Source organism: Entelurus aequoreus, linkage group LG04 (assembly GCF_033978785.1).
Source record: "Entelurus aequoreus isolate RoL-2023_Sb linkage group LG04, RoL_Eaeq_v1.1, whole genome shotgun sequence".
In the NCBI taxonomy this organism is placed as follows: domain Eukaryota; kingdom Metazoa; phylum Chordata; class Actinopteri; order Syngnathiformes; family Syngnathidae; genus Entelurus; species Entelurus aequoreus.
The window spans coordinates 33,511,997-33,522,417 of record NC_084734.1 but is presented as its reverse complement, the minus strand read 5'-3'; positions in this window follow the sequence as shown (position 1 = coordinate 33,522,417).

Sequence of the window (10,421 nt, the reverse complement as noted above, 5' to 3'; positions counted from 1 at the left end):
CATACAACTGTTAGAGCAAAACAAAATCATTAGTCCACAATAACTGAACACAGGCAAAACTATTATCTATTACTCTTTTAAATCCATCCATCCATCCATGTTCTACCACTTGTCCCTTTCGGGGTCACGGGGGGTGCTGGAGATAAGATAAAATAGAAAATAAAGTATCAACCTTTATTTATAGCACTTATTTATAGGTGTTGTTTAAAGCTAGCTTAGCAGTCAGCTCAGCAATTAAAGTACCAATGATTGTCACACACACACTAGGAGTGGCGAAATTATTCTCTGCATTTGACCCATCACCCTTGATCACCCCCTGGGAGGTGAGGGGAGCAGTGAGCAGCAGCAGTGGCCGCGCCCGGGAATCATTTTTGGTGATTTAACCCCCAATTCCAACCCTTGATGCTGAGTGCCAATCAGGGAGGTAATGGGTCCCATTTTTATAGTCTTTGGTATGACTCGGCCGGCTTTTGAACTCACAACCTACCGATCTAAGGGCGGACACTCTAACCACTAGAGCACTGATTAGTTTAGTATCCTGGCTTGCTCTCGATGTGGGACATGTTCAGTGTCGTCTTCCAGTGATAGTGCTACTTGATAATGATTCCTAAGATACTAAAAAAAAAGCAGTTTATTTACCATAATGAAAGTGATTATTATTAGCTTAGAAGAGCGGCTCCTCACAGCGCATGGAGACACATAATTAGCGGCTCGCTGCCTGTCAGCTTGGGGACTAAAAAGAAACACGATATCAGCCAGAGGGGATCGGCTTTAAAAGACATGAATCGGCAATGGCGATCACATATTTTCCTTAAAAAACATCTGATACTGATCGGTGGCCAATTGATCAGCGCATCCATACTTATTTCATATTACACTTTATTATGTATTATTAATCGTATAACATAAAATACCAATCAACGCAGTATACACCGTGTTTTTTTAAATTTTAAAATACTTAGTAATGAAAATGCAAAATATTTTACTTCAGTGAATCATCTTCTGACTCCAAATTTAGAAACATTAAATACAATAGATGTATATATATATATATATATATATATATATATATATATATATATATATATATATATATATATATATATATATATATATATATATATATATATATATATATATATATATATATATATATATATATATATATATATATATTATGTAGACCACAAGGAAGTGTTTTACATTTAGAAAAATAACCTAATACGACCCCTTTAATGCGCCTTATATTCCGGTGCGCCTTTTGTATGAAAATAGACCTGACTAGACCAGCTCATCAGCAGTGCGCCTTATAATCCGGTGCGCCCTATGGTCCGGAAAACACGGTAGTTACTGTTAATGACAGTTTTAACAACAACAGCCCACATTTGTGGCTATATAAAAAAGATATTACATTTATGAATGACGTCCCAAAGGTGCAGCCTATAGGTTTCTCTCCATGATAGCCAGGAAGTTAACTGCTTACTAATATCAAATCAGCTTGTGTGCTGCGACTGCAGAGTCCCTAAAATGAGACTTTTTTGGCGTCTGTGTAGTAAATGCAGCCCCCCACCCCCACAACCCTTATTAAGACGCAGCTGATGGATGGCACCTTTGTCACGGCTTGCCACTGGAGGTCTCCTGCGGGCACGTGACACCCATAATTGGTGTCACCCTGATTGACTGCACCAGGACTTTAAGGAAGGAGGACGTCACTTGGCCTCGGAGAGAAAAAAAAAACGACCCAGTCGAAGAGCTTCCATGTGTGCTGTTTTTAGGAATGGCAGTCGAAGACCATAACTCCCTGTTTTTTTGTTTTGTTTGTTTTATTTTGTTTTTTTTGTCCTGTCCAGCTTCTCAGGCAAATCATATTGTTGATGTAGATGCCCGTATCGGCTGTTCAGATTTACTTTACAAAAGAGAAGTGTGGAATACTTCTTTTGTTGCCTCATTTGGATTTGACTTTATTAAATGTATTTATATTATCATTTGGTGCAGCCGGGCCGGAGCAGGAGGAGATAGAAAGAGAAAAAAAGGAAGACAGAGGGGGACATTGTGGGGACAAGAGGGGGATTAGACAGAGAGACAACAACAACAGCAAACACAACAATAACAATACCAACAACAACAACAGAACAACATCAACAAATAGGATATGTACAAATATGATGGTAAAAGTGATAGTAAAGAAGCAGTTAGTGAAATTAATAATAATACAGAAATGACAATGAGCATTATTACACTACAAATGGAGCAATTGATAATGAATAATAACAATACCATCCATCCATCCATCTTCTTCCGCTTATCCGAGGTAAGGTCGCGGGGGCAGCAGCCTAAGCAGGGAAGCCCAGACTTCCCTCTCTCCAGCCACTTGGTCCCCCCATAGGAAGCAAAAACTTCCGCTGTTGTAAGATTGATTGTTCGCCTCCACTTCAGTTCAATGAGACCCTCCTTTCAGGGCTTTTTTGTCATTTAGGATGTAAAAAACAAAGAATAAATGAGTCATGGTTATTACCTTGCGTCACTTGAATACACTACAGGTCACTACAAGGGTCAATCGTGTGTCAAACAAAGATGGCGTCATTGGTTAGGAGCAGTACAACCTAGACTTTGTCGACACCTAGTGGCAGGTTTTGGAAATGTCAACATATAACTACAGTATTCAGTGACATTATTCTGCCATGATCCATTTAATATTTTTTTCCCCATGCAAAGCTACCATCTGCATCGAATCACATCAAATTGTCCATCCATCCATCCATTTTCTACCACTTGTCCCTTTCGGGGTCGCTGGAGCCTATCTCAGCTGCATTCGGGCGGAAGGCGGGGTACACCCTGGACAAGTCGCCACATCATCGCAGGGCCAACACAGATAGACAGACAACATTCTCTTATTATTATAATCAAATGACAGCAGTCATTTCCATTCCTAATATAAGTGTTTAGGCCCACTTACAATGACAATAACAAAAAATATAGTTTTTCATGAACTGTGTACTTGTATTGTTTGTCTGGGTGGAGGTCCTGCTTTGGAAATAACTTGTACGCCTTTCAGACATTGCATTTAGTTCCCATTAAAACATTCACATGTTGCACAATGAGATGTAAGCAGGGGATCATGTGTACATTCCTGCAACTTCCTGTTTGTAAAAAATATATTTTTATTAGTATTTATTCAATATACTAACAGCATTTCATGATTAATATTTATAAATTAAGATTCCTAATAAATGACACTAGAATAAGCACACATTTGATTGGTAAATCATAGTGTAACGACCTGGAATGACACTTTGTGTGGTGTTGGAGTTGTCCGACTTTTTGTGTGGCTGTAAACGCATCACTGGCTAAGTGCCATATGTGCATATGTTGGTGCAGGTGAGAAAGAGAGAGCGACTGCTGTTGATATAACAAAGTTGCTTTTGGTCTGGTTTGTACTGCAGAAAATGACAAATTTTGCTAGATATAATTTTTTTATTAATGTTTTGGTGATGTGTTTATGGATGACAATAAAGAGTTTTGCTCAGTAAAGTGATGGATGGAATTCATGTCCTCAAAGCGTCTCGACAGACGTTACAATATTTGAACAATGATGACGAAAACTGTTTTCTCTGTCGTGTCCGTGTGTCGAAAATTGTTATGAGCTTATTTTTTATTTGATTTTGTGCGTGGCATAGATTTGCCGTGCGCAGAGGACGCTTGAGCAGTGCGCAATTGCACAGGCGCGCACCTTAGAGGGAACGTTGCTCGTGACCAAGACTCAGAGGTACTTGAACTCCTCCACTTGGGGCAAGATCTCCTCCTCAACCCGGATATGGCACTCCACCCTTTTCCGGGCGAATAATTTATTAAATACAATTGTTCAAATGCAACAATACATATATGTAATGATAACTTGACATGCAAAAGAAAGCAGATAAAGGGAGGGGAAGAAAGAGAAGCCAACTATATTAACCTTGTAGATTGTTATAGTAACAATAGGTTAAGCTTGGTCAGTGTGCCATGTGTTACCCAGTTTTAACCAAAAAGACGACCCAGTCGAAAAGCTTCCATGTGAACTGTTTTTAAGGGACAGCAGTCAAAGACCTAAACTCGCTGTTTTTAAAGTCCATGCACTGTGTGTGCATACGTTTCTTGACTTGGAGAAGCAAAAAGTAGCAGAGGAAGCACCTGCTGGCTGGCAGAGCCGAGTTGTTTCCACAACAAACGCTGGAAGAGTGAGGAGCGTCATCCGGACCGCCATCATGGAAGAAGGGGGGTTTTCCCTCCCAGCCGTCACTACCACTACTGTACTACTGTACTGTGTTACTGTACTTTAGGTATGTATCAAGGTCGGTAGCAGCAGTCCGTCCCAGAGGAGTGTGTGTCTGCTCAATGCATCATCATCATCATCATCATTGTTCCTCCATCACCTTGTCTTGTTAGGACTACGGCAGCAGGAGAAAGAGGGGACCCTCTCCTCACTTCCGTGTGTGACAGTGGACACTGGTGGTTCCCACACTGACAGGAAGTCCGCCAGGGGCCTTCTGTCACAGAGAAAAGGGGGTGTGGGGGTCAAGATCAGATGTATATATGTACTCATGTAGGAGGGACCGGAACCATGAAAAGGTACACAAATCAAACGATGACAATAAAGTCGAACATTTATGAGAATATGAGAATAATTGTAAGAAAAGTGAAGTTGTAATATTATGGGTGGTAATTTCATTTACATATTGATAAAGTCTGTTTTTTAAAAATATTATGGGGATAAAATCCAGATTTTATGAGATTATGTAATGATAATAAAGTTGCAGTTTTACTGTAGAGCAGGGGTGTCAAACTCATTTTTAGCTAAGGGGCCGCATGGAGTGAAGTGAAGTGAATTATATTTATATAGCACTTCTTCTCTAGTGACTCAAAGCGCTTTACATAGTGAAACCCAATATATAAGTTACATTTAAACCAGTGTGGCTGGCACTGGGAGCAGGTGTGCCCAAGGACACAACGGCAGTGACTAGGATAGCGGAAGCGGGGATCGAACCTGGAGCCCTCAAGTTGCTGGCACGGCCACTCTACCAACCGAGCTATTCCGCCCTAAGGAAAGTCTGTGCTGGGCTATTAAAATCATGGCATTAACACTTAAAAAATAAAGACAACTTCAGATTGTTTTCTTTGTCTTACTTTGGCCAAAAATAGACATTCTGAAAATATTACAATAAAAATATTTAAAAAAATACCGGCAGCGGTAAAGTTTAGATCCATGAAGGAAAGAAGAAAGTGAATGAATGTTTATAACTGAATATATTTACATATGCATAAAAATGTGTTTTGTTTTGTATTATTATTTTTTTAATGAATTAAGTAACGTTTATGACAACCTTTTTCTTAAACACAATATAGAATAGTTTTGGCTCAGCATCAAGTGTTGGAATTGGGGGTTAAATCACCAAAAATGATTGCCGGGCACGGCCACTGCTGCTGCTCACTGCTTCCCTCACCTTCCAGGGGGTGATCAAGGGTGATGGGTCAAATGCAGAGAATAATTTCGCCACACCTAGTGTGTGTGAGACACAATCATGGGTACTGTAACTTTAACTTTAACAATTTTACAAGAATAATTTGGTCATTTTACTGGAAAATGAATGAATGAAATTAATCAAGTTGCCATTTTTTGAGGAAAATAATTGAAGTTTAAATGTGCGAATATGAATAAAGTCACAATTTTTGTGTGACGTTGTAATTTCATGAGAATAAATTTGTGATTACCACGAGAAAATATAAAACCCAAAAAAACAGTGAAGTTGGCATGTTGTATAAATGGTAAATAAAAACAGAATACAATGATTTGCAAATCCTTTTCAACTGATATTCAATTGAATAGACTGCAAAGACAAGATATTTAATGTTGGAACTGAGAAACTTATTTTTTTTTGCAAATAATCATTAACTTACAATTTAATGGCAGGAACACAGTGCAAAAAAGTTGTCACAGGGGCATTTTTACCACTGTGTTACATGGCCTTTCCTTTTAACAACACTCAGTAAACGTTTGGGAACTGAGCAGACCAATTTTTGAAGCTTTTCAGGTGGAATTCTTTCCCATTCTTGCTTGATGTACAGCTTAAGTTGTTCAACAGTCCGGGGGTCTCTGTTGTGGTATTTTAGGCTTCATAATGCACCACACATTTTCAATGGGAGACAGGTCTGGACTACAGGCAGGCCAGTCTAGTACCCGCACTCTTTTACTACGTTGATGTAACACGTGGCTTGGCATTGTCTTGCTGAAATAAGCAGGGGCGTCCATGATAACGTTGCTTGGATGGCAACATATGTTGCTCCAAAACCTGTATGTACCTTTCAGCATTAATGGTGCCTTCACAGATGTGTAAGTTACCAATGTATTGGGCACTAATACACCCCCATACCATCACAGATGCTGGCTTTTCAACTTTGCGCCCAGAACAATCCGGATGGTTCTTTTCCTCTTTGGTCCGGAGGACACTACGTCCACAGTTTCCAAAAAAATTTGAAATGTGGACTAGTTAGACCACAGAACAACTTTCCACTCTGCATCAGTCCATCTTAGATGACCTCGGGTCCAGCGAAGCCAGCAGCGTTTCTGGGTGTTGTTGATAAATGGCTTTCGCTTTGCATAGTAGAGTAACTTGCACTTACGGATGTAGCGACCAACTGTAGTTACTGACAGTGGTTTTCTGAAGTGTTCTGGTGATATCCTTTACACACTGATGTCTGATTTTGATGCAGTACCACCTGAGGGATCAAAGGTCATTCGATGTTGGTGTTTAGCCTTGCTGCTTACGCAGTGATTTCTCCAGATTCTCTGAACCTTTTGATGATATTACAGACCGTAGATGGTAAAATTCCTAAATTCCTGGCAATAGCTGGTTGAGAAAAGTTTTTCTTAAACTGTTCGACAATTTGCTCACGCATTTGTTGACAAAGTGGTGCCCCCGCCCCATCCTTGTTTGTGAATGACTGAGCATTTCATGGAAGCTGCTTTTGTACCCAATCATGGCACCCACCTGTTCCCAATTAGCCTGTTCACCTGTGGTATGTTCCAAATAAGTGTTTGATGAGCATTCCTCAACTTTCTCAGTCTTTTTTGCCACTTGTGCCAGCTTTTTTGAAACACGTTGCAGGCATCAAATTCCAAATGAGCTAATATTTGCAAAAAAATAACAAAGTTTTCCAGTTCAAACGTTAAGTATCTTGTCTTTGCAGTCAATTGAATATAGGTTGAAAAGGATTTGCAAATCTTTGTATTCTGTTTTTATTTACCATTCACACAACGTCTGATAGATTTGATAGATTTCACCAAATGAGACATTCTCTACTACATGCAATGGTTTTCCGTATTGGTCCTAACTTGTTCACTGGTCCTCATATGGAAAGTACTTTTCCTTGTTGATGACTCAAGAAGGGCAGAAATACAAGAACACACACACACACACACACACACACACACACACACACACACACACACACACACACACACACACACACACACACACACACACACACACACATAAAGACACAGAGTGACATTAATAACGGGTGTCACAGGGGGTGAGTGGGATTCCAAAGGAGACCCACACTCTCTTTCTTTCCCACCGTTGTTGAGGTTATCCTGTGGGGCCACTTAGGAGGCTCCTGCAGGCAGGATGCGATGTCTGGGGACCCCAAGCGGCATCCGCCAAGCCTTGGGAAGAAAACAAGGGAGCCTGAAGGAAGCTTGAAAAACAAAAACGGAACAGGAGTTTTAGTAAACCAGGACACACTCAATAACACTCTCTGTGCACCTGCATCAAGCATGTGTGTGTGTGTGTGTGTGTGTGTGTGTGTGTGTGTGTGTGTGTGTGTGTGTGTGTGTGTGTGTGTGTGTGTGTGTGAAGTGTCAGTGTGATTACAATAGCCACCCCCCCGCCCCGCCCCCTCCCACACACACACACACACACACACACACACACACACACACACACACACACACACACACACACACACACACACACACACACACACACACACAAAGGACAGGTGGTCCAAAGCAAAAGCTGTGAAGTGTTGCCCAGTAGAGTAATATCCCCCCATGTTGCGTGTTGGATGAATCCCCCCATAGGAAGCAAAGACTTCCGCTGTTGTAAGATTGATTGTTCGCCGCCACTTCAGTTCAATGAGACCCTCCTTTCAGGGCTTTTTTGTCATTTAGGATGTAAAAAACAAAGAATATATGAGTCATGGTTATTATGTTGCGTCACTTGAATACACTACAGGTCACTACAAGGGTCAATCGTGTGTCAAACAAAGATGGCGTCATTGGTTAGGAGCAGTACAACCTAGACTTTGTCGACACCTAGTGGCAGGTTTTGGAAATGTCAACATATAACTACAGTATTCAGTGCATGCCATAGCGTTTATCATGCATCCATCCATTTTCTATCGCTCATCGCCCTGTGGGTCGCATGGGCGCCGGAGTCTATCCCAGCTGAACTCGGACTGACAAGTTGTTAGCGCTTATCGTTTACTAAACTTTAACGACATGTATGAAACATAGAGATTTTCATGAAACAATTTTATATATACTTTATCGATATTTACAGATGATATTTTTGCTGTATGTCTACATGTGAATTTTATGGAATATTTTGTTTGTATGGGCTCACTGTCTCCATTTCTATATGTAAACATGTACATAATAAATATGATAAATGGGTTATACTTGTATAGCGCTTTTCTACCTTCAAGGTACTCAAAGCGCTTTGACAGTATTTCCACATTCACCCATTCACACACACATTCACACACTGATGGCGGGAGCTGCCATGCAAGGCGCTAACCAGCAGCCATCAGAGGCAAAGGGTGAAGTGTCTTGCCCAGGGACACAACGGACGTGACTAGGAAGGTAGAAGGTGGGAATTGAACCCCAGTAACCAGCAACACTCCGATTGCTGGCACAGCCACTCTACCAACTTCGCCACGCCGTCCCATATACATATACATATACGTATATTTGTATGTTTTATTGTTCTATAAATATCTATATTGATATATGTTTATATAGTGCTGTCAATTATAATTTTTTTAAAATCAGATTATTCACATTTTGGATTAATCATATTTAGTCGAGGGTTGCATAATTTAAATTAATATTTAAAAAAAAGACCCTGCCAATATTTGGACACAAATGTAATTTTATTGTAAGAATGTCATCCAGGAATATTTTTTTAAAGTTTCATGTGAATGCACATAATTTATTTGCTCAAAACTTGTGAACAGTTCTAACTAGAGTAAAATTTGCTAGTGTATGCTTTGCCCTGATCCTGATCCTAACAACCTGCCATTAAAGTAAAGGAGCATGTACATCCATCCATCCATTTTCTACCGCTTGTCCCTTTTGGGGTCGCGCGGGGTGCTGGAGCCTATCTCAGCTGCATTCAGGCGCAAGGTGGGGTACACCCTGGACAAGTCGCCACCTCATCACAGGGCCAACACAGATAGACAGACAACATTCACACTCACATTCACACACTAGTTTCAACCTATCGGAGTACCAGTCAACATAAATTGTGTGTTTTATCTGCATATACACATGATTAATGCAATATTTTTTGGGATGAATCACAAGATAACTCGTTATTTTTGACAGTCCTATTGTATATATATATATATATATATATATATATATATATATATATATATATATATATATATATATATATATATATATATATATATATATATATATATATATATATATATATATATATATATATATATATATATATTTATATATATATATATATATATATATATATATATATATATATATATATATATATATACTGTATATATATATATATATATGTATACACACACATACACACACATACATACACACAAATGACCATTTCAATATTTTTTAACATATTATGGGAATTTTACGAGAATAACTTTGAAATATTACAATAATAAAGTTGCAGTCTTATTGTCGTATACATTTTTAAATTTAGTGGAAAAATGGTTAAAGAATGTGACAATTTTACAAGAATAATGGGGTAATTTACAGAAAGATAGATCAATTAGTTGAGTTGAGTTGAGTTTGAGTTTATTTGGATCATGCAAGCATACAACATGATACATCACAATTTCCAGTTTCATATTTCAACATGTTCGAAAAGGAGTAGGAAGAAGCAGAGCTTATTTAATCCTACCCCTTTTCTTTTACATAACAGTTGCTAAAACTTTTGTTCACTTCCTGTTCTCAATTTATTCACAATATACTCCATAAGTAATCACAATAAAAATAAATAAATAAATAATAATTGGTGAAGTAAGTTACATTTCATATGATGAGATAAATAAGATGAGAGTGAAAGAATGGATGAATTAAATAAATTCAGAATGTTTATCATGGTTCTTCT